Raw genomic sequence first — 25,502 nt, forward strand, 5'->3', positions numbered from 1 at the left:
CCATCTGGGTGTGGCTTCTGTGGCACATGCCGCCCTGGAGGCTGGGCCTGAGCGGGTCGCAGGGAGGAGACGCGGGGCAGCCCGTGGGCCAGGCCTCCCCGGGCTGAGGCCTGGCTGCCCCTACCTGGGGGTCCCAGCACCGCGGTCAGGAGAGCATGGAGCTCCACAGGCGCCCCCAGGGGCTCACCTTCTCAACACGGGCCTTTGAACCTGACCGGCTTGGCTTCAAGCCCCCAGCGGTAAGGCTGGAAAACACACACTGTTGTTGAAGACCTGGGCAACGGTGCGTACATGAGCTTATCGCTTCTGCGCTGGCTGCCATGTGATGTAGTTATCTTGTTTTAAATTTCAAGCATCCAGGGCTTCCCTGGTGGCGCAGTGGTTGAGAGTCTGCCTGCCGATGCAGGGGACACGGGTTCGTGCCCCGGTCCGGGAGGATCTCACATGCCGCGGAGCGGCTGGGCCCGTGAGCCATGGCCGCTGAGCCTGCACGTCCGGAGCCTGTGCTCCGCAACGGGAGAGGCCACAGCAGTGAGAGGCCCGCATACCGGGGGAAAAAAAAAATTTCAAGCATCCAGAGAGGTGTCAGGAATGTCAGGTGCTTCTAGTCCCGTTGAGCCCCTTCTCCGTTGAGAGTCCTTTGCAGAAAGCCCTGGGTGCCCCTCACCCCCATCCCGCTCCAGGCTGGCAGCCTCTGAGAAGGCCCTCCTTCCCCAGAGCACCTGCTGTGTGCCCTCCGTCTCCAGGGCCACCCTGGGAGGTGCTGCGGATGCAGGAACTGAGGGGCCACCGAGAGGTTCAGCCACGTCACTCGGCCACGAAAACACCTTTACCAGGTTCAGAGCCCAAACTATCTGACGGCAAATTCCACAGACAGATTAAACAATACTTGTGTGAACATTTTGTGTTTCCAACCTTGAGGTTCATTTTCTTTTCCAGCACAAGTCCTTGCATTAGCGGCTGTGCAGTTTTTATGTGAATGGCTGCACCAAAAGCTGATACCACCTTGGGCCTGATCTCTCTACTTCCCTATGCCTCCGTTTCCTCGTTTATAATACGGGAGTCACAGCAAGGTTGCGCTAAGGATAAGTCAGTGTATTTAAAATAGAAGAGGAGGGCCTGGCACTTAGGGCGTCAGTACTTGCAATCCCTGCTACGGTTGCAGCTGAAAGCAGAGGATGCCCAGAACTGGCCCGTTGCAGTGGGCTCTGGTTGCCCTCTCTGGTGCCATAGTAGGTTCTAAGGCCCCTGAGGTGGTCCAGGGGACTAGACTGGTGCATAACCCACGACAGCAGAGCCCAGGATCCCGCAGGCCATCCCAGCGCTGGGCGTGAGGAGGAAGGGCCTAGGGAATCAGTGAGAGCTCCCTCCTGGTTGAACAGTCATGTCACACACTGTGATGTGGGTGTCATGGGAAGCCCACAACATGCCACACAGGCTGTGTGGGCAGAAGACACAGATTACCCTCTAGAATGGAGACTGCCAGCTACCAGGCCAGGGAGGAATCCAGATGTGACCGTGGCGAGGATTGTGTATGCACCCACGTGTGCAAATAGACACAAGCCCTGTCCTAACACGAGTCTGCTGCTGCATTTGCTTTTTTAATTATAGGTTCATCATAGGAGAGAGAACACTCAGTCATTAAAGGACTGTAAAAAGTATGAGGTAGATGATTCAGGTCTTATTACCCCCATTTGTCAGATGAGGAAGTAAAGCCCTGGGATGCTAACTGACTTGCTCAGGGTCACCTACAGCTAATGGCTGTCAGGCCTGGCCTTTGTGCTCCTGGTGCAGTGTTTTCTTCTGCGTCGTAGGGCCTCTGAAGTAACACATGTGGATAGTTTTTTCAGAGATGAGGATGTGGGTGGAGATGGGCTGTAAGCAGCGAGCCATGTTCCCCATCCAGGACGAAAGTAGTTGGGGTTTTCAAACCCCAGAATATCCAGACACCTGTTTGGCACACCCTGGACTACCCAGGAAGGGCACCGGCTCCTGCCTTCAAAGCTACCTGCCACCCGCTGACCTGAAGCCTGTCTCCAAGCACAGGTTTCATTCCTGCCTGTTGGCTCACTTTCTCATTGAGGCTGCGGGAGGCTCCCGCCTTCGTGATGCGTGCCTGGGTACCACTGTCTGTCCGAACTGGAGGTGACGTGGGCCGTGGACCCCAGGGGGCGGGGGTGACAGGGAGTGCGGCCCTGGCGTCTTTTCCCCTATTAAAGTTACTTGGCTTCGGTTGGACAGCGGAACCCTGGGTGGGGGAGAGATGGAAAGGCGTGTTGGGCCCTGACAGTGGTTGGATGACATTTGTTGGTAGACCTCTTTTTTCCCTAGATTGTTAGACATATCCAGAGTCCTGTAGATCAGATCCCTGACCAACAGCCTGCACTTTTCACCTGGGTTCCTGAGGTTTGGGGTCCTGCAGACCTGCGAACCGAAACCTCAGAGCAAGCCCAGCCTGGGGCACTGTGCTCCTGGTAGACCTTTCCTGTGTCAGAAAGGGAGGATTCGGCGGTGCAGGTCTCACCAGGTGGCTTGTTGGAAAAGGCTCTTGGGGGTCTAAGTGATCACGTTGCGTTGCTTTACGGGGAGATATTACTTTGAAAGAAAACAAAGAAAAAATTTGTCTTTAGAGAGTAGGGACTGTATTGTCCTTGGATGCTGGGTGGATGGTGACCTAAGAGCCACCCTCATGCTGTGGATTTGAGGGCCGGGATTCAGAGCATCAGATGCAGCACATGCCCTCCTCTGGTGACCGAGGATGTGCCGGTGGGCCTGGGTCCACTTGGGGGCTGTCTGGACCAGGGAAGTGAGGACCTCAGGGCCCAGAGTCCAGCAGTGCAGGAAAGAGTGGCTGATGGTGGGGGGATAGTCAGCTGCCTTTTTCCCTGTGCTAGTGCACAGTTCACAGCACAATAGTGAGAGTCAGGGTCTTTTCTTCTGAGAATATTTAGATGATCCTCGTGGCGTGGATTTTGATGCATTGATTCTCTCACTTCAGTCTTACTGGACGCACCAGTGCACGTGGTCCCCAGGTGTGATGCCCTCTGAATGCCTTCCCAGGATGCACAGGGTGCCACGGTCCCCCAGGTGTGGTGCCCTTAGGATGTCTTCCCAGGATGCACAGGGCGCCTGGTCCCCAGGTGTGGCTCTCCAGGAGGCCTCTCCCTCACACGGATGCAGAATTGACCTTCATAGTGGAGATAGAGGGATGCTGCCTTTCTGCAGGTTTCATAGCATCACCTGTTACTGGAAAAGTTTACATGCACAGATAAATTGGTTTGCCTCACTGTCGGGAAAATGGGCCTCGTGAAGTCTGATGTGGCCGCATTCCGATGGTACAGCCCTCTCTGTTGGCGACTCCTCCCTGCCCCAGCACGCAGCGGACAATAAAATGGTTTACAATCTGTGGGAATGCTTGTGTCTTTTCCCAGCGCTTCGTTTCCCCGAGAACAGCGCTGTTCCCAGGAGTGTCCGGTTTCCCACTGCCATTCACCAAGCCCCACACCGTCCTTAAGCAGCAAGAACTGGTTTTACCAAGTAAACCGATACCTCCATGGGTATCCTGGGCGAATAAGGATGGGGCGGCTTAATAAGTCACTGGCGGACCTTTGAGGAGGCCGAATGGCCCTGGCTCATCACCTCTCCTGTTTCTTAACACTCGAGTGGTCAAGCAGAACGAGGGAGGGCCTCCCCTTGCCTCCAAGTGGGGAGGCGGGCTCGCTCCGTCGAACAAAGCCGGTCTTGCCTGGGGCCCACTGTGGCCCCCTGAAGTTCCTGGCCAGACCCCCACTGGAGCAGGGCAGGCCTGGCCCTTTAAATAGACTCCCTGGGAGATGGGCCTCTCTGTCCAGCTGACTGCTCCAGGTGCAGGGGCCTGGCAGAGCCAGGCCACAGGGGTGAATCTTTCACCCCATCTCCAGCTCTGCAGCTGATGGTGAGGCGAAGGGGCTCCTACAGGCAGCTGTGGGCTTGTAAGCTTTTTACGTGCTTTGGCGGGAAGGCCCTGGGGCTTGGGAGCCTGACAGGTGCTGAGAAGGGGACGCAGCGGAGCATGGGGGCCAGATCCCCTGGGGTCTTCAGCCAGAGTCTCACCTTACCTCCGAGGCTGCGGTCAGTGCCTGGAGGGGCTGCAAGGAGGGAGGACAGCCCCAGCCTTGTGGGGGACAGGGAGGCGACTTCAGGAGTGAGGGCCTCCTTCCCTCCTGGAGCAGTTGGGGTGACCGTAGGCCTGTGCCACAGAGTGTCACAGAGGTACAGTCAGGATGATGCCGCGTGTCCTGAGTGGGTACAGGTTAGGATTTAAAGCTGGTGGCGGGGCCAGGTTTGGAGGGTGTGGTTGAGGCTGTGCCTCGTGTCCAGGAACGCTGTGGTCTCCCCTTGAGCTTTCTGTAGAACACCAGACAGTCTGGGACCCAGGGGCCACCCGCTCATGCTTGCACCCACTTCTCAGACTGAAGTTAGACTTGGTTTTATTCCCCAGCCGTGGGGGCTGTGTCTTTTCCCTTCTTCTCTCTCTCACCTGCTGGTTGGCTTCCTTGGGGCCCAGCGTGGATCAGCTCGGCCCTGGGCCTCCAAGAGGGATGGAGAGATGAGCAGATGTCCTCCCTGTTCTGGAGGAGCTCAAGGTTAAGACACTGCAGAATACAGTGGAGGCTGGGCTGGAGACGACACAGCTTTGTAAGGGCCTTCATTCCTAACAACCAGTTCAGAATCCAGATACTCTGGGGAAGGATTAACCGTTCCCACTCTTTGTGTAGTCTTCTCCTAGGTGCTGTGTTGTGGGACCACCACGTTTACGGTGTCCTTAGAAACCGGCTGGTCCAGGGAACGGCAGGTGGGTTTAGGTGGCATCTCTTGGGTGCAGATGGGTTAGTTGTGGCTGCTCAGGGTGCTGTGTTGAGAAGAGCTGGGAGGCCTTGCCCTGGATCTGTGGGCAAGAGTGCTTTAATCGATTAGCGATGTCTGCCATGCAGGCGAGAGGAGGAGGCGAGTAGTGTTCCCTGCACAGTGTGTGTTATCTCTGATTTTACAGATGAAGAAACTGAGGCCCAGAGAAGTTGTGACTTGTCTCCGTGTTTGGTGTTGGGTCTGGAACTGGAGCCTAAGGCTGCCGCTCCCAACCCAACGCTCTTCCCACTGCCCTGACACTGAGGAGCCCATCCTCGCAAGGGGCCAGACGTACAGGCGTGAAGCAGTGAGGAGAAAGTACCAGACTGGGCCCTTCAGGAAATACACCACAGAAGAAATCAGGATGGAGGCAGGGAGATGGGCTTGGACAGGAGAGAGGAGTGAGCTGGGTCTTGCAGGAAAGGCCTGATTTGGGTGGAAGACAGTTCTGACATCCCTCCATGAGGGCTCTCACCCAGGCTGTGGGCAGAAAGGGCAAAAGCTGCCACCCTCAACTCTCTCTGTGTGTCAGGTTTGAAAGTGCTTTTCTTCAGGAGCAGGAAGAATGGGTGACTTTCTGGGCATTGAGAATGCAGAGAAGACAAAATCCTAGACCCCAAAGGTTCTTTCCACGTTTGCCAGCTGGTTTGTCCCGCCTGCCCTTTGCCCAGCACCTGTGCTCTGGCGGTGTTGAGACCTGGGGTCTGTAGCCCTTGCGGTCCCTTCGGTAGCGTGTGATGCGTCTGGTGGGTCACAGCCCCCTTCGTAGGGCAGGCTCCCCACGGAGTAGCCTCTGCACCTGTAACTACCACCCAACCAGTGCCTCTTTGGGAGCCATTGTGCGATGCAGGTGTGGCATATTCCGTGATGGGAGCAGCTGCTGTCAGCGGGTTAAACAAAGGGTGGATCAAGGCATACGCTGCCTCACGTCCCCCGTTTTTAGCTCATGTTTCTTGCAGGATGCGGAGTCAGTTTGGCCCTTACAGGAGTTGCTTGATTTTTCCACCAACCACGTTACTCCACCCTTGTGTGTCGTCATTCCCCCCATTTCACAGTCTCCTTGGCCAGTGGTTGGAGTCACAGAGACCTGCTCGGGGCAGGGGGGGTGCAAGTCAGAAACGCTGCCTGGAGCCTCTGCAGGTTCACCAGCAGGAATCCTGTATCTACGCTCTGCCCGCCCCTTCTTCCTCTTCCCCGCTACCCTTCTCTCCCTCCCACTTCTGGGCTGTCCTCCAAAAACGTTCAGAGTGCTTCATTTTAATAAGCACATAGGGAAAAAAATTTCAAAGCATGTAATTGTGGTTATGTTAGAAAACACCAGTATTCTTTAGAGATGCCTTCTGATGGAGGGGTGAGATGACAAGGGGCTGGAGTTTGCTTTAAATTTTTTTTTTTTTTTATAACAAAGGGAAGAAAGATGGATGAAGCAAATCTCGCACATGGTTGAATTGGCATGTTGGGTACATGGGGGTTTACTGTACTGTTGTCTCTCCTTTTATTTACATCTGAAATTTTTCACGTTAACAGTGTTTAAAAGTGTATAAGATTCTACTGAAAACTGTGTGTGTATAATTTTTGGTGCTCTTCCATAAAACTGCTTTAACCTGCTTAGAGGTGCATGTCTGCTGACACGCCAGCACTTTGCTCTGTGTCCTTGCTTCTTCCTCCTGCTTCTTGAAACTGATGTGCTCCTTTGTGTAGCATTTTCTGAAAAGTTGTAGTACGTTCAACCACCCCAACGTGACGAGAATTCTATCAATAACATTTTACAAAGGTTTTGGGTACTCTTGCATAAATGGCAACGTGAGTTTTGTTTTTATTGGATAAACATTTATTGAGCATCTCTGTATGGAGACAAAACACATATGAGGGAATGAATGCTGTGGGGCAGGGGCCCTGCCACTCTCAAGATCAACTAGAAGCTGGGAGGTGCGGGTCCTTTTAGGATCCCACCCCATAGCACGGAGGTGCTTTCTCACAGTGGGTTTGTTCAGGCCCCAATATCTCACTCCCTTTTAAGAGACCGTAGCATCTATATTCAACCCCAAACACCTTTGCTTTTACTTAAATTTTCTCATCCTGTTCTCAGGGTAAACTCTTTCTCCACTAATTAAACTGCTTACAGGCAGAGGAAGTTGATTTTTTTTTTATGTTGGTGTCAGGCAGGCCCACTGGAAATGGGGAAGGAGTCAGGCACTCCAGTGGGAAGCCCAGGTGCCGGTGTAGGTACAGACCTGGCCATGGAAGGCCATCGCTGGCACCTGGCGCCTCGGAGAGGAGGTGCTGGAATGGAGTGGAAGGAGGTGAGCTCACGGAGTCCTCTCTGGGGCACTGTCCACATCCTACTCACGTGGGCTCAACGCGAGGAGATGAGGAGTCAGGGGCGGTGAATGACGGACTGAGAAAATGCTGGCCATGGGAGGCCGGGCCAGACTTCGCAGTGGCTCGTCCCGTGGGCCCCCAGAGACAAAGGCCAGATTCTGTCCTCAGACTGTCCTGGGGTGTCTGTGTTTCAGCCCTTGACCCCGAGCTTGACCCTACTGGGATGTACTTCTTGATGTAATCCTCTGACTGCAATGTCATCCTTGCCCTTCCAACCCTCTCCCTCCGGCAAGAGTTGGCCAGTTGAGTGGGAGGCCTTGGCGGGAGGGACACCAGGTTTTAGAGTCACGTTGGCTGGGGGCCAAGAGCCAGCTGTCTCACAGAGTAGTTTGTGATGCTGGGTCATCGTTTGCTCTGTGTGAAGGAGGCGCTGACCCAGGGAGTTGGGAGGGATCAAAGGTCTTGGTGGCCAGTGTGTCGCCAGTGATCACTGCAGTGTTTCTCATCCACTGCGGAGGGAGTGCAGATTGGTGCAGGCGCTTTGGAGAACAGTCTGGCATTAAAGCCTAAAGCTCAACGTCCACGTGCCCTCCGGCCCAGCTGATTTCACGCCCAGGTGTATACTGGAGAGAAACTCCTGTGCGTGGACTCCGGGAGACTTGTACAAGAGTGTTCGCAGCGTTTCTGTGCGCAACAGCAAAAGGCTGGAAGCAGCCCAGATACCCATCAGCGGGGGAGTGGATGAATACGCTGAGACGTGACCATACAATGGAATATTATACAGCTGTCCAGACAGATTAACTGCAGCAGCGCGCAACGATGTAGATGAATTTTAGCAGTGTCGTAAATATTAGGTAAAAAGAGGATGTGCTCCCAAAGATTACATACAGCACTAATCCTTTTCTGATAAAGTCAAAAGTAACTAAAATAAATGTGCTTTTTTAGGAACATTTTACAGATGCAGTAAAACTGTAAAAAAAAAAAAAAAAAGGGCAGGGGAATGTGCCCTTCTGATTGAGTTTGGTGGTATCTGGGATGGGAGGGGTCGGGGTGTGGAATGGGGCACCGTCTGGTTAGATGTAGGTTATTGTCGAGGTCCCAGCCTTTGCTGGGGGTGGTGGGTTTGCAGGTGGTTAGTACGTTGTGAAAAAAAACTAAATGAAAGTGAGTCATGTGTGACTACAGGTGAATGCCAGGAGCCGGGGATTGTGATGAATAATTAACCCAGTTCTGTGCACGTCAGGTCCAGCACTCCCCCACTCCCACCCCAACTCGTTTTAGCAAAGGCTGTGACGGCCCAGTATTCGCTGGGCTGGGGCGGAGCCTACATTCCCTTGCTGCTCCTGCCCTACCCCCCCACTCCCTGCTTTTGTCCGGCTCAGGCCTCCCTCCACGGTGCCTGCTGGCTGGAGTGACCTCGGCCGGCTTGTGGCTTTGCTCTCCCTTAACCGCTTGCTTCCTTATCTGTGTCACACAATCGGTGCCTTGTTATATAGGGCCTCACCCACTAATCGGTTCCACATGTGTGTATCTTTCTAACGCGATGGTTATTTCCACAAGGCCAGAGGTCACGTTTTATCTCCTCTTATGTGGCAGATCACTCCCCTGCTCCTGTTCACGCGCCCCTTCTTCCTTAGTAAAGGAGCCCCCAGCCTCCCCTCCAGCTGGGCATGGCCATGCCGCCGAGGGACACGTAAGTGGCAGCGTTGAGCGCTGCTTCTGAGAATCCTTCCTGAGAGGAGGTGGCAGCATGCCTTTCCTTCTTCCCCCTTCCTGCTGCCTGGAGTGCAGTGCAGCGCCCAGGTCCCTGACCCCCTGGGGTGGGGGATAGGGTCTCGTGGTCTGCTGGTCTTCTAATAGCTTGAACCCTGGGTAAGTCCCTATTTCCATGTCTTCGTGGCTCACAGATGTGTGTAATTCTCGAGGATACAGCATGTCACCGCCCTGCCCCCGTGGCCCTGAGCACCGTGAGTGCGTAATGATTGCACCCTGAGTCCTGTGGATTCAAAAGGTCAGCAGCACCTTCAGTTGGCACCTGGACTCCGAGGAGCCGGTGCCGGGTCCTGGGCTCCACCCCCCTGCAGGTGACCTGGGCAGGTCACCTAACTCCTGTGAACGCCACTAGATCTGCAAGTTGGGAACCGGGCCTGCGACAGCAGAGGTAAAGCAGCAAAGATGGTCAGCCGACCAGTGCCGCGTGCCCCAGACACTCACTTGCTCGGAGTGTACTTTTCACGGCAGGCTCCACTGCAGAGTCGTGAAGGCCCTCGAGGCCCGCCCCCTGCAGCGGCCTCACTTTCCCGGAATGGACTTGCGGCTTCCACCGCACATCTGCCCCTGTTGAAGATGCCCCTCCCGGCCTGGTGCTTCCGTCCCTCCCTGTTCACTGCGACTCCTCAGCTCTGCGGACAGTGTGAGATGAGATGAGCTGGCTCTGTCGGATGGGGGAGCTTCATTATAGCTTCTGTGTAATTTTTTTTCTTTAGCAAACCGTCTCGGTGGACACAGGGTGAGAGCCGCTCTTTGCAGGGGGGCTGGCGGCCCTGCAGGTGTGTGGCGAGCGACGGGGGGGCAGCTTATGTGTGCATGGAGCTGCAGCCAGAGCCAGACCTGCCCGGAGCAGTTCTGCACCGTGTTCGGCCACGTTCGGCCTTGCTTTCCTGGGTCTGCGTGGCCAGGGTAGTGGCAGCGTGACCGTCGGCAGAAGAGGCCTTCCCTACCTCGGCAGGCCTGGCGTGCCTGTGGGCCCTCAGCCGTGGCCCGAGCTAGCGCCGTGGCTTATCCTGCTGCCATCTGTCCCCGGGCTCGTGGCCCCAGCTGGGAGGCACAGCACATCCCGCTTCTCTGCATCTTTCCTCTCTGCTCCTGGGGATTTATGATGACCGGTTGCCGGCTTTCCAGCGTTCCTCCTCTCCTTTGCATTCATTCAGGGAACGTGTATTTAGAGCTTGTCCCGTGCCCGATGAGAGCCCCGTTCCTGACTCTGCGCTTGAGAGTGGGGGCGGTTGACAAATGCCCGTCTCCACCACGAGTCTGAGTTCCAGGCGCGCAGAGATCCCATGTGCTTTCACTCGCCATCACACCCCCAGCTCCTAGTGCGCTGCCCGGAGTAGACCTGGGCTTGTTTTAACAAGTAAGTGCTTGCTGAATGTATGGAGGAGTGAACGAGTGAATGTAAGATCGAGGCAGTTTATGGGAACACAGAGGACTGTGGCTGAGTTTGAGGAAGCAGGTGCAAATAAAGTAGCCCCCAAAGCCAGCTGCACAAATGTCCTAAGAGGAGCACTTAGGTATTTTGAGGCTCTGAGAGGGCAGGACAAGTTGCTCAGGGCGAGAAGCCTGACGTGTTTATTGACAGCCTCTCCCGGGGCCTGAGTGACCCGTGAAGCCTCTCCTGGCCACTGCGGCCTGCGGGGACCACTCCACCTCCCAACACCTCGGGGTCCCTTCTGAGGATGCCCGTGGGCTGCGAGCTCACTGGGTTCACGCCTCTTCTCGCCAACCATGCTGTGAACTCCCTAGGTTCCAGCCCCAGCTTGGTCATCACTAGCCACGTGACCCAAGGCCCAGCTGTGCATCTCAGTTTATTCCTGGGTCACAGTTCAAGCACCTGCCCCGCAGGACACAAGATGGTGTGGACACCCTGGAAAGGGTTGGACCAGAGTGAGATGTTCCTCACACGCGCCCCCACCCCATGCCTAACAGAGCCTCCGCGTTACTGTGTGCTCACTGAATGTGCAGAGGTGGGCCTCAACTCTCTTTGGCTTGGCCTGGAAGAGTCCACTTGCTGCAGCGGCAAGGTGGGCACAGACTGCCGTCCTGCGCAATTCGGGCTCAGGAACAGCTGGTGAGGGTGCCTGTACTTGCTTGAAGTGTGGGCTCTCAGCTGGCCCTGCGGGAGGCTGGGCAGCTGGCCTGCCTTGTGACCAGGTGCTGGGGCAGGTCTGCGTGCCTTAGTTCTCCTGCCTCTTCTGAAATGTTCTTTAAATCTGGTGGTCCTTACACCCGCCTTGCTCACATCTGAAGAAAAGCTTCCCTTTTTTTTTTTTTTAGAGAATGAAAGTTAGCAGATGTAAACTAGTGTATCAATGTATAGGATGGATAAACAACAAGGTCCTACTGTATAGCACAGGGAACGATATTCAATACCCTGTGATAAACCATAATGGAAAAGAATATGAAAAAAAGAACGTTCATATGTGTATAAGTGAGTCACTTTGCTGTACAGCAGAGATGGGCACAACATTGTAAATCAACTACAATAAAAAAATTTTTTTAATAAAGAGGATGAAATTTTTTAAAAAATGAAAGAAAGGGTTTTTTTTTTTTTTAGGTCCTCAGATCAGAGCCTCATGCAGTAGGGCCCAGTGACCTAACTGTGGGGCAGTGTTTCTGCCCCTGTCCTACAGGATCCACATTCAAGGTCTTCACCTTGTGAACACACACACCGGCCTGGGGCTCGTGGCCCTTCATTAGCTCATCTGACAAATGCCGAGTGAGCCCCTGCTTGTGCCAGGCCCTGGGGGGCAGTGGGGAGGGAGATAGTCCAAGTGTCTACCCTGGGGAGCCTGCAGCCTGATAAGAAGACTTGGAAAGTGAAGCTGGTTTAGCAGACGAAGTTCAGGTCACGGGTTTATAACTAGTGGCAGAGGATTACTGGTCCCTCCCTCACATCCCTTCACAGTTTTATACCTGTGTTACAGTGCTTATCACACTGGGTGGGTTACACAAGGGTGTGCCATGGCCGCTTAAGTCCTGGCTCAGGCAGACATCACTAATCAATCATCGCACTCTCTGCCTCTGAGCCCAGACCTGGCCTCAGAATCCTTCTTAACACAGCACTCCAGATACCGCTACCAATCACCTGTGCCTGACACCCAGGCTTAAACCCTCTTTCTAACCCCTGGTGTCGTGGTGAGTTACTCGTGTGAGCACTCCTTGTGCCTCGCAAGGCTTCAGAGTGGGCTGTCAGACCATGAGGACCACTGCACTGCTGGCTCTGGTTAGGCTGGGCCACCACCAGTATCGGGCTCAGTGGGACTGCACAGCATGTTCTAGTCACCTTCTCATTTGCTGTCCCCTCTGCCTGTAAGTCTCTTATTCCACATGTCCACCTGGCATGCTCTCTCTCTCTCTCCACTTGTGTTTGTTCAACTGTTGCTTCATCGGAGGACCCTCTTTGACCACCCGTCTGTAATAGCTTTATTTTCCTTCACTCTTGGGTCGTCCTACCCTTATTTTTCTTCTTAGCACTTCTTACTTCCTGGCACATCGCATGACCTTTTCATTTACCTCTTTATCTCCCTCATTTACTATAGGATCCCCAGCAATGAAAAACATTTGATCAAGTGCATCTTGTGTTGGCAAATCCTAGTGGGCCAGGCGTACCCCCTGCCAGTTCGGATTAAATGAGATAATACAAAGTGTGGAGCCCAGGCTCTGCTTTAGCATCGTTCAGAAGAAAGTGTTCTTTGCACTCTAGCAGGGGGAGGGCGTGTCCAGTTGAGACCTTTCCTCCCTGTGGTCAGTTGGTTCAGTTTAGCCAGCAGCTGGCGAGTGCGTCTGCTGCGGGCAGCACATGCAGAGGCCGGGGTGGGCGAGGATACAGAAGTGAGCACGCTACAGTGCCCTACCCCCGGCACCCAGGGTTCCCAGTCACCTCGAATGTGGGGTACACTGCGCTGGGGCTCAGGGGGCACAGATGAAGTGATTATTTCCAGCCGAGGGGTTTGGGCAGGGAAGGAGGCGCTGGAGGTGGGTGGAGGGGTGGAGAGCATTGCATCAGGTGCCCACCCCACCAGCGTGGACAGCTGCCTTGAAGTCGATACCATCTGTTGAGATTTTCACTTCCTGCTGAGATGGTAGTTATTACACACTTGTTTCTTAACCTTTCTCCTCCCCAGTTTTTCAGCTGTGTCCTGAATTGCCCTCCCCCAGTTTCCTGCTATAGAATAAGTTCTTGGTGACAGAATGAAAGAAGCTTCCAGAGTTTCTTGCTCTCTGGGTGAAGTCTGACCATTTGTTGCAAACTCTCATGATGACGAGAAGTGACTGGCTTGCAGGATTTGTTTGCTTGTACCACCTGTTTCACCGGCAGCTTTTTCAGAGGGGCGCGCGGGGGCGAGGGGAGCAGTAATACGGTCTCACCTCGCTCCCTTATCCGCCACGGAGACTTCCCTGCTCCCTCGGTGCTCCCACCGAACTTGACCCACTTCTCCAGCCTTTACCCTTCTCTGAGGCTCAAGTTCTGTTGCTGTGCCCAGGGCGCAGAGATCGCTAATCAGCCATGCTCACTTTGCCCCTGGAGCCAAGACCTGTGCTTAGAACTCTCAGCCTAGCACCCCGCCAGCCCTTCAGCGTTGAAACCTCTGCCACCCTTCGCAGTGGAAACTGTCGTGTGTGTGCTTTTCCTCTTGAGACCAGAGGGAAAAGAGAGAAAGCAGGAGCAAAGGAGGGACACTGAGATGCTCCTGCCTGGCCCTAAGCCCCGAGGGATAGAGCAGGAAAGGGGTGTGGTTGAGCCCAGGGGTGGGGAGGATTTCCCCGGGCCTGGGGATCTCCAGGACAAGCCCCTGCACCCCAGTAGCCGTGGCCGTCTCCTTATGGGTTTCACTTTCCAGTCGCTGCAGGCCTCCTGCATGTGTGCACAGCAGGGCTGTTCTAGGTTGGGACCCTTGAAGCAGGAGGAGGCAGGCATGCTTGTTCTCCCTGAGCGTGTCGGGGACAGCACCCATTGGGGGCCTAATTACATGCCAGGCGCTCCTGTGGGTTGGGTGTGATACCCCCCTGTCCAGCCACCTGGGGGGGTTGAAGCAGTGATAGGCTGGCGGTGGACCTGGCTAGGGGACTCCAGAGCCACTGCTGCCACTGTGGAGATAAGCACAGAGCGGGTGCCAGGCCCTAGCTCCCTGTGCAGGGCTTCTCTTTCTCCATTCTGGGGCTGCAGTGGGTGGGGGTGGGGTGGGGGGAGACACAGGGTGGGGGAGGGTCTTCTATTACTTCCTTTGCCTTTGTTGCCACCTGGACGGCACCTGCTCTTTGTTTCCATTTTAGCCGAACGCTCCCTCCTCCTGGAAGCCTTTCTGGATTAGTCCTCCTGTGTGCTCCCATCGTCCCCCAGCTCAGGTGTCTCACATCCGCTCTGTTATGGCACCAGGCTTGCCAGCAGGCCCGTCCCCTGCCAGGCTGTGGGCTCCCCGAGAGCAGGGCCCCGCCCCGTGCACACACCCTGACACCCTCACTTCTCCCTCTCGGTTTTGTTGAGCTTGTTTGTCTGCATTTCCTGGATTTGAGGACAGAGGTCGTGTCTGTGTATTCTGCCACCACCACCTGACCCCCGGCAGGTGCCCAGGAAATACCATGGTGTAATTAACAGAGTGAACGGCTACCCTTCTGCTCTCCCTGCCCGCCAGGCCCCTGCCCTGGGGCGATGGGCGTTAGGGAGCAGTGATGCCCCGAGGCCTGCGATGCTCACGCTCTGTGTTGGCAGCGGTGGCCTGGCTTCCCTGCCTGCCTCTCCCTGCCCTCACAGGTCCTGGCAGGCTGCCACCTGCCGCTGATGCGCCCACGCACACTCTGCTCCCCCGTGTCCCCCGGGACTGAGGGAACTGGTGCAGCACCGTCTGGTAGTGGGTAAGGGCTGCCGGGGTGTGCGGCCCGCCCCGGCCCTGCCTGCCCTGAGTGGTGGGTGGAGCAGAGTGGGGCACAGTGGCTGCAGAGACGCATGATCCCCAGCCCAGCTGCTTGCTGGGACAGGGGACGGCCGCCCCTCTCCCGCTGAGCTCTTTGGGCATGCCCAGGGCAGAAGGTGCCAGGAAACCAGCCTAGAGCTGCCACCTGGCGAGGGTGCAGGGGAGCAGGATGGGTCCCGTGGACCTGGTGGTGTTGGTGGCTCCACCGGCCCCGCATGACGCGTGTCCCCACCCTGCTGTGACCCCGCACACTGCGCTCTGGCCTAAAGGTGGTGCTGGCTGTGAGCCCCGTGCCCTCCCTCTGCCCATCAACAAAAATGTTAACTTTTGCAAGAAGCCCAGGGAAGGGAACTCTACAGCTGCTGATTTGTAGCTCCAGGATCCCTCACCACCATAAAATAGGGTTCTTCGCATCAACCCCAAGCACGGATGCTGCTGCTTTGCTGGGAGGAGAGGACAGGGCAGCCCTGAGCCCCTCTAGGCATTCAAGTGTGAGGATAGGACCACCCTCCCTCCCCATCCTGCCTAAACGTCTAAATCCTTCTTCTCCCTCCCCCAAATCCCCACTGCAGCCTGGTCATGGCGTGTAGTTGGCCCTGAGTAGATACTATTGAATAGAAGTGAGCTCCTTGGAGCAGAGGAAAAGAGCCCTAGGGTAGAGCTGAGAAATCCTGGCTTTATAGACCCAAATGGGGACGCTACACCCCCTGTGATGTTCCTCTCCAGGCCTCAGTTTCTGTGTTCCATAGATAATCTATAAGGCTCTACCGGTTTTCGTTTTTCTTTTCTTTTTTTTTTTGCGGTACGTGGGCCTCTCACTGTTGTGGCCTCTCCCGTTGCAGAGCACAGACTCCGGACGCGCAGGCTCAGCGTCCGTGGTTCACGGGCCCAGCCGCTCCGCGGCACGTGGGATCTTCCCGGACCGGGGCACGAACCCATGCCCCCTGCATCGGCAGGCGGACTCTCAACCCCTGCACTACCAGGGAGGCCCTATTTTTTCTTTTTTTTAATATGTATTTATTTTTGGCTGTGTCGGGTCTTAGTTGGGGCACGTGGGATCTTTCATCGCGACGTGCGGGCTCGGTAGTTGCGGCCCACAGGCTCCAGAGCACGTGGGCTCTGTAGTTGTGGCCTGTGGGCTTAGTTGCCTCGCGACATGTGGGATCTTAGTTCCCCGACCAGGGATCGGATCTGCGTCCCCTGCGTGGGAAGGCGGATTCTTAACCACTGGACCACCAGGGAAGCCCCCTGTGCTGGTTTTGAGTTCTGATTCTCACCACCCTCTGCTGTTGGCTGGGGTGGTATGGGTCCAGCTTGCCATCGCCCCTGCTGCCCCTCTGCTTGCTGGTGGCCTCACCGCAGACATTCTCCCCTAGAGCCCAGCTTTAGCTGCTGGTGACGAGGCTTGTATTTACCATGGAAAATCGTTCCTGAGACACCATTTATGGGCAGAATTTCTTCTCAGGAGATGAATGTGGTACCCTGCCCGTGATTCTGGAGCTGCCCCCCCCCCCCACCTTCCTTGGTCCAGGAACTCAGCACAGATGCTTCCTAGCATCAGAGCAACCCAAAGGGAGGGTGGCAGGCGTTCTCGGGGACGTTTGAATTGTCCAGTGCCGTCCCTGTGGGTTTCCCCTGGCTCTCCTGGGACGTGTGGGCCCTTGGCTGTTTTCAGAGTTGGCAGCCCTGAGTTAGTAACTATGAAGATGTGCTGTGCTTCTCTGTGCCAGCACCCTCACCCCCCCCCCCAAAGGAGCCAGACGTCCCTTAGAGAAGGTCCTCCTCCTGTTACGGATGAGGGTGTGGCTCACAGAGGGACTGTGACTTGCCTGAGGTCACACAGCGAGTAGCTTTGCCCTCACTTGGTGTTTGAGTTTCCAGGTGTTCCTTCCCACACGTCTCTTCCTCCTGGGTCAGCTCAAAGGAAATATTTGTTTTCCTCTCTGGGAACAAAGGCTGGGCTTGGTTTGTTTCTGTGAACGCAGCCATGAGGAGAGGCAGTCACCAAGTGTTCAGGGGTAGGGGGTTTTCTGACGATCTGGGAACCGCAGATGGCCCAGGTTGGTGGCTTTAAATCGCTGGGTTCTGAGACTCGGTGTGGCCTCATTAGGGGAGCCGGTGCTCCTAGGCTTGTGCGGACCTGAGCTAGTTTCAAGCCCTGGGGACCCCAGGCTTAATTGAAACGAGGTGGAACAGATGGGCTGAGTCTATCAGCAGCTTTACGTGACAGTCTCTTAACATAAAAGCACTTCATTACCCACTCATTTCGCTGGGGCTTCCTGCCCCAGTCGGAGGGAACGTGGCGGAAACGAGAGCCTCTCGTCCAGATGGAATCACAAGCACGTGGCCTGTGGGCCCGTCTCTGAACAGGCGGCCGAGGATAAATCATCAGGCTTACGTCTCCGCTCAGCAGCTAAATTAAAAAAATCGTTCTCCTGGCTGTAACATCGCAGAACGTGGGCCGTGTCGCCGCGTTTGGGGGTCAAGTCCCCGTTGCTCTCAGGTGGGGTAGCATCGAGGGAGGCATGATTGGTTGGGGGTGGAGGCAGCAGGCTGTCACTAGGGAAGGTATGAGGCAAGCGTAACTCTAGAAAGTGCCCCGGTCTGTGGTCTCGGGGAAAGCTCACCAGCCCAGAGCACCCAACCTGGCCCTCGCTCTGCATCCCGCCGTCAAATCCCTTTACCAGCGCTGTGCTGTGGTTCCCTCCGACTGGAAATCCTAGTGATTCTTGTCCTGACCCCTCCACATGATGTTGGGAGGAGGAAAGAGAGGGGACCCTCCCTGTGTTTGGGTGTGTGTTTTTGTTTGGGCCACGATGTTGTGGAAGGGAGTTCAGGAACCCCTCTTGGCCAAGTCGAGGTGGGAGTCTGGAGGAGTGCTAATTGATGGCAGGAGTATAAGCCCTGTGATGTGTGCAGAGACTGGCAGGAATACTGCTCCTGACTTTCTCGGTCTGTCCGTGTGAGCGTCTCAGCCTTTCAGAATCCCAGAGGCGCCTCACCTGTGTGAACCTTAGCCGTGCGGTTTCTGGAAAAGTTATGGCTGTGGGGTTTGCAGTCTCTCCTCCTCTCTTGGGGCACTGGAATAGACGCTGGGGACATTGGAATACGTGTGGTGGCTTTCCCATCTGAGTCACGTCTACTGTTTAGGAATTTTAAATTCCCCTTGCTTTGCTTGTTTGCTCATAAAACTATCACATTTGGGATTTTACAGTTGGAAAGCCTGGCGTATTCAAACCAGCATTACAAATTCACTTTGAGATGTTTTGAACTTTGGTTAACATCTACAAGCTGTGGGATCTTCAGGCACATGGTGGACGATTTGGCTAGGTAAAATAGGAAATAACAGGGGAGTAAGGTAACTTATAGTAGTGGAGCAGAGTAGTTAGTTTTCAGGACTTGGTCCTCTTGTTCATGTGAGAAAGAGAAGACACCACTTCCAAAAAAGAGACTTGAAAAAGAATAAAACCTCACTCAGTATAAATTTTGAGGAATATTTTCTGATCGGTCTCATTTTGTCAGCTGTCACTTAGCTGCTTTTTGCTGCCTGTGCGTGGGGAGTCACTGGCGAGGCAAAATGTGAAAGTGCCACAGAAGTGGGAGGGTGAAGCATTAGGAGTTGAGGGGAAAGAAACTCATATATGATTAAGGGCATCAAGGAGGGCTTCATGGAGGAGGTGACATTTTCACTGAACTTCGGAGGATGGATAGGATTCTGACTGGTGGTGATCGGGGCCAGTGATGTGTGAGGATGAAAGAGCGCCCCAGTGGGAAATGCAGGGTATGTACAGTACACTGTAACCGAAGGTTTGACTTGCTGGCCACACTTAGCAGCTAATACGTTTCCTGGCTCTCTCCTACACTGCGGGACTCTAAGCATTCTCCGCAGCCCGGTTTAGAGGCTGCTGCCTCTGAGACGTTTTCCCAGACTTGCCTGGGCAGAGTTTGGCAGTACCCCCATGCTGTGCTGCTCTGGCACCTGTCCTTTTGTGCTGTGACGGTCTACCTCCCTGCCTTTTCCACCAGCTGAGAGTTCTCAGCTCACAGCTAGGCCGCTCATATGTGTTTCTGAGTATCTGAACCCCAGACTTAAAGGTGTGCTGGGTGCGCACTCAAAGCTGTATTACTTGTGTTACTGATTCTCAGTATTGGATGGGTCTCTGTGTTGCTTGGACTGTGTGGACTGCACATTTTGCTGTCTGGACCATCCTGATCTCCTTGGCAACCATGAGCATCATCTTCCTCCTGGATGCCTCGTGTGGGTGTTTGTCTTAACATCTCTGGGATCTCCCTCTCATTTCCTCTATGTTAACAACTCCTTTTCAAACTCTCATGGAGGGTCATTCTGTGCACCTAAACTCAAGGCATTTAGCAGCGTTTATTCTTCCTTCCTGGCAAAATGTCGAGCCATAAAATTCATTTGGCAAGAGAAAAGGATTTCTTCCCATTTTGTTGTGAAATCATTGTGCTTAATCCAACAATCCCAGTGTTTCCAATGGAAACTGAAGATAACCTTTGCCACAGACACACAGAGTGTTTCCACCCTGCAACTTTCCGGGACCTTTCCTTTCTTCCACCAGCGGAGAAAGTGACCTTACTGTTTGAGCATGCACGAAGGTTGACATGAGCCTTGGCACGATTTTAAGCCTTTTCAGCAAGGCCCCTACGTTGCCTCAGGCGGTGGGTGAACTTCTCCGGGATCCCTGAGCCTCCGTTTTCCTGGGACCGGTGGTCTGGGAGCCCACCCCTTCCCCCAGGGCCTCCTGCCTCAGGTCCCAGCGCAGGGCCCAGGGCTGTAAGCCAGCCTCTGCCCTCATCCCTCAGTTCTCCTGGCTGGCATCTCTTCTTCCCGGCCGATGGAGGCTTTGCAATTTCTGATGGGGGATGCTGGAAAAAGTTTGATTGGGGGGGGGCGGTGATTAAAAGAATCAATAATCCACGTCATTTTTTGTGTTGGATACATTGTGAATTGTCTCCGGAGAAAGGCTTTTTTTTTTTTTTTTTTAGTGGACCTGTCATGTTCACGGTTCAATATCTAGTAAATAGATGCTGCTGACATTCTTTGGGGGAAGCCATGCCACAGGGTTAAAATAATTTAAGGTGTTAGAACCACATTACAGAATCTTTTTTAAATGTTGGGAAAGCTTGCTCTTGTCCTGATCACTCTAATAAAGAGAGTTCTGGGGCTTCCCTGGTGGCGCAGTGGTTGAGTCCGCCTACCGATGCAGGGGACGCGGGTTCGTGCCCCGGTCCGGGAAGATCCCACATGCCGCGGAGCGGCTGGGCGCGTGAGCCATGGCCACTGAGCCTGCGCGTCCGGAGCCCGTGCTCCGCAACGGGAGAGGCCACAACAGCGAGAGGCCCGCGTACTGGGAAAAAAAAAAAAAAAGAGAGAGAGATTTCTGTCATTTTAGTATATTTCCTTTGAGGGTTTCTTCTTTTTTAGCATATCTTTAATTTTCTGCATTCAGTTAGGCATCCTTTTATTCATTTCAGCATTCTTTGCCCTCTTCCTACCCAGGATCGCGGCCGTACCTTCCATCACCTAACCAGTCCCCAGCGTCGGTTTGCGGCACAAGCCCTCAGGTGCCGCTCCCTTACACACACCCGGTCATACTCGGATTTGTATTTTGAAGGTGGGTGTTTTAGAGCCTCTGTTTAATATTCTGCTGTTGACAGTTTTGTGGTGAAGTAGATAGCTTGCTAGGAGTTTGGGGTACACACACTTATTCTCAGAGGTAAGTTGAGGGGGTCGGTTTTGGAGGGGCCGGAGCTGAGTCCTCCTGTTCCAACCAAGGGAGGAGGTCCTGGAGAAAGCACGGCTTACCTGAGGGCTTCCAGGACATTCACTGCCATGGCTCCGTGGGTGCTCTATTTATAAGTCCTGGATAGAGACTGGCTGGAAAGGAATTAGGAGGCCCATCTCCCACAGGGACTGGGCAATTTGATGGAGACAACTGGGCGACACGCAGAAAATGAGCTTCACCTGCAAGCCCCGGGAACCGCAGGTCACCTCTGGCCCAAGGGACAGACCAGGTGGAGTGAGGCATCCAGGCTTGTCCTGGGGTCCCTCCCAGCTCCCTCTGTGCGGCCCCCAGCCTCTGCCTTCCCTCCCCCTGTCCCCCTGCCTCTCCCAGAGCCCCACCTCCAGAGGGCAGTGACGGATCCCCCAGATCTTGTTACCTCAAGACTTAGCACCACCTGCACATACGTGGAGGCACTCGGGAAGCCTCGAAGCTTCCTTGGGAGGAGTGAGGTTTGAGGGAGTTTGGGAGGGAAGGAACGTTTAGGCTGGAGCGCTGGCCTGTGTGAAGGCTGGTGACTGGAGGGATGACGAGGGCCCAGGTGACTCCCGGAGCCAGCTGGGAATCACAGCCTGGGCCCCATATTGGATTCTGACATGTGGGGAGCCGTGCTCACCAGCAGGGACGAGCGTTTGGTGTTGTGGGTTCAGTGAAGCCACGTGCCTGGGTGCTGGTCTCGTTTACTCTCGGGGGGCTGGGAGGTCCTGCCGCCACCAAGGCCACTTGCTTAGTTGTAATCGTGTATGAGTTCTGCGCATGACCTGGTGCCTCTGAAATCTGCTCTCCCGCTCCTGCATCATCCTTCCTGCCACTAGCAGAGCTCTGTCACCTGTGAAGCCTGGACTGGGGCACCCCCTCCCGTGTCCTGGATTTTCCCCACTGGGTACGTTTGTACTTGTCATGAGAGGATTCTAATAGGAAGGGAGCGTCTTCCTTCCCCTCGGCTTCCTGGTTCTGTTCTGAGAGCTTCTCTCCACCTGTGACCCCTGGGAGCCAGTGCCACGGCCTCAAGACGGCCCCTCGGCACTCCCCGTGTCCCCCCCAGGTTGCCTCTGGAGGGTCCAGATCAGGAAGCTGTCAATCCGAGGGCGGTCTGAGTCTCTGGGCTTATTGACACTGTGTGCGAAACCAGATGCAGCCCCTGGGAGCCCCAGCTGGGGTGCCAGACGCTTCCTGGAGTGTCCTGCCCGTCCCATCCCTCCCCGAGGTGTAGGGCCTTGTTTGTGTCAGGACAGCCCTGGGAGGAACTTCAGAGTCGATAAGATCCTAAATTTTAGATTTGCAGCCTGGCTGGGGTCAGGTGGGTTCTTTCCCCTTGTACTTACAAAGAGCTTTCTAGCCCCGACCCCCTTGCTACATGAGAATCCAAGTACCACCACCCTGCGCTGACCTACTTTTGTGACTTTTCTTTTAGTTGGTTTCAAGTGGTTAGCAATGAGGTCCCTCCAGCATGCAGTTAGTGCAGTTGCGTTTAGGAAAAGGAGAATCTGGGGTTTCCTCAGCATCTTATACTAGGATCTCAGAACACACCTAAAGCAGGTGCACAGAGGAGAGGGAACGGGGGTACAAAATCTGCTCTGGATCTCGGTGCTTAAACCCACCCCCTGCCCTGCTCCTGCCTCTCCGCAGCCCAGTTCTCTGTGGAGGGAGGGCAGGGGGTCTCTGGGAGGGCTGCACCCCAAGCCTGACTCTTCCCTCCTGCCGTCAGGCCGCAAGGATGGGATGAGACAAGAGGCCGCAAGGCTCGTGTGTGCCCTTATCCCTCGTCCTGGCCTCGGGATGTGACAGTGTGCATTGTTTCTGCCTTTGCAAAGGCCCGGGTGGCACCAGGAAGGCTTGTTGGCACATCTGGGGGCTACCCAGAGCACACCTTGGGGCCTGTGCTCTCCGTCCTCGCTCCGTGTCCCCGCTCCTGCAGCCGGCCGGGGTGTGACCAGTGCCCGCCGAGCCCGCCCGTGTGTCAGCTGCGGGCTCCACAGTGGCTTTCTGTTCTGAGTACCAGGCAGGAGGGGCCCCTCGTCAGCAGCCTCCTCACGTAGCCGGAGGGCCTGGCCCGTCGCCCTGGAGGCCCCGCCGCCCTGAGGGGACGCATTTGCTCAGCTTTCCTCAGGGAATCCCCTCGTCACCAGCGTTGCAGAGCACGGCAGCCACTAGCACGTCACATGTGGCTGGCGGGGCCTCCAGATGTGGCTAGTGTGACTGAAGAAGTGAATTTCTAATTTGTTTAGATTTGAAAGCTGATACTGGATTCAGTTACTGGAAACTTTTTAAGTGTGTTTGGAACAACTTCGGTTTGCGACTCTGCTGATTCAGATCGTGTTTCCAGTGACAGTTTAGCATCTGAATTGCGATGTGCTGTGAGTGTAAACTACACACTGAATTTCAAAGACTTAGTGTGAAAAAAAGAACGTGAAGTGTCTCATTCATGGTTTTATGTTGGTTATGTGGTGAAACAATATTTTGGAAATGTTGGTTTAATTAAAGTATATGATTTATATGTTGTCACTCGTCTTTTTACTTTTCTAAGGTGACTACTAAGAACATTTGAAATTAATGTGTTTCATGTTGTATTTCTGCTGGCCAGCTCTGACCTTCGTACTCAAACCTCTGAGCCTGTTTTTGCTGGAAATGTGATTGGTGGTCCTTTGGCGGGAGCAGTTAAGGTCTTGGGGGTATCTTTGGCCCCCAAATTTTGGATTAACTTTTGGGAGGCCCATGTGTTTTGAGAGGAGCACATCATGGAAACATTGTTAATGAAACATTACTTCTTAATTGTGCAAGTGATAGATATTTCTTGTGGGAAAATTAGAAAATACTGATTAGACAAAATGAACCATCCAGTTTGGGAAGGAGAATACATGGATTTTCCAGCAATATTTTCTAGCAGTGTTTCCAGCAGTCTTTTGCTTAGGTAATCATAAGCATAAAAATACCACTTTGCATTATTGCAATGCAGAGACCTTCAAGATGATTTCTCATTCTGTATCTCCTTCATAAACGTGTGCACCCTTCTTCAAGCACCCTGATAAATAGGGCTGGCACTCCAGACAGTTGGACCATGGCAGAGGAAACCAGCCAAGACTTCAAAGGGGACTATAGCTGGTTGGACAGTGATAAGAAGGAAATCTTCTAGAAGTTGGGCTGAGCACTTGAGTTTAGTGTTGAGGCTGGATAGGGACTCCATGACAGGATGGACCCATCTGGTTGGGAGTCCTTCCTTCTGCTAGAAGTGGATTTACCTGATTTTACTCAGTGTGTGTTTTGCCCCCAGGGAGGGACTGTGGAATCCTTTGGTGAGCTCATTCAATTGAGAAACAGTTTTTTCCGCGTTGACTTTTCCAAGCCCTGAAGGAGAGCTGAGGCTGTAACGCAGCTCAGACTCTGTCCAGCACTGAGACTTGTTTGAGAAAACATTGACCACCTCTGGTGAGGTGACACGTGACCTCAGATAGTAAAGAAAGACATTCTCCAACACTGAGTGCAGAGGGGCCTGTGTGTTTGGGAGTGGGGTACTCCTCCTGGTTTAGCATCCCCTCCCTCCCCTCAATTTCTGGTGTGGCAGGAGCCATGGAAAGATAATATGGAGAGTGGCTCAAATCATTTTGTACATTCTGTGAAGGTGTTGGCCTCTCCAGGCGTGCTTGCCTAGGCCACCATTCTCAGGATTCAGAGAGCTCTGAGGTGTCCAGCTGGGCCCTGTGGGATTAGCCGATCGTGTTAATTGTCCCCTTTTTCTTCATCAGTGCTGGTTGGCAGTGTACTGAGTACAGAGATTCATCACGTCATCAGTAGAGCGACTGCTGGAAAAAAAGTCGTGTCTCAATAGAAACATTTTATTTATTTATTTATTTATTTTATTTATTTATTTTTTGCGGTATGCGGGCCTCTCACTGCTGTGGCCTCTCCCGTTGCGGAGCACAGGCTCCAGACGCGCAGGCTCAGCGGCCATGGCTCACGGGCCCAGCCGCTCCGCGGCATGTGGGATCTTCCCGGACCGGGGCATGAACCTGTGTCCCCTGCATCAGCAGGCGGACTCTCAACCACTGTGCCACCAGGGAAGCCCGGAAACATTTTTTTTAAAGGCATAAGAGGAGCTTTGTTGGTCAAGAGTTTCTTGACCACTTTTGTAGGACCAAGAATACTTAGGAATCCTACTACCTTGCTTGTCTTCTGTAAAATTAGATTTTTTTATCTTCCGATTTGTGAAAAGCAAGGCACATCTGGGCAGGGAAGACCAACGTGCCCTGAGAATTGCTCTAGGAAGCATGAGTGGTGGGTCGGCACACTCCAAGGAGAACTTTGTTAGCCATCCCTACCCCAAGGGGACATGGCCGATGGCTGGTGCCTGGGCCTTCTTTCAGAGGCCCTTGGTGTGAGGGCAGAAGGCAGCTCACTTCCCGTGTGTCCCCTCTCTGACGGGCACAGAGTAGCTGTGATTTATCCCTCCCCCAGGGAAGTCACTGCTGAAAAGAGAGAAGTCTCACTTACAGCCTGTACCAAAGACCTGCCGAAAGCTAGGATCCCAAATCGTCAGCTTGTAAAGACACAGTAGCATCCGTTTAATCTTTACTCTGTATTTTTTAATTGCACAAGCAAACCATACCGTAAAAATAAAGACATCTTTTAAAAAGAAACTCCTGATCCTGCTAATCTAGCATCTGATGTATCTTCTTTTTCCCAAAGTCTCTGTACACACGCAGACCTAATTTTTATTTGGTAATAATCAAGGCGGAAGCACAATTCGCTTTTTTGACTTTTCGCTTACTGGTATCTTAACTATTCCTTCCTGTTATATGGT

The 25,502-nt window shown here is 54.1% G+C and overlaps 1 protein-coding gene across 3 annotated transcripts in view; it reads left to right on the top strand.

Annotated features, from left to right (window-relative positions):
* Positions 1 to 25,502, top strand: part of CCDC88C (coiled-coil domain containing 88C) — a 129,600-nt gene that overhangs the window by 28,097 nt on the left and 76,001 nt on the right. The gene's annotated exons all lie outside the window — the stretch shown is intronic.

Source organism: Stenella coeruleoalba, assembly GCF_951394435.1.
Source record: "Stenella coeruleoalba genome assembly, chromosome: 2".
NCBI lineage: Eukaryota > Metazoa > Chordata > Mammalia > Artiodactyla > Delphinidae > Stenella > Stenella coeruleoalba.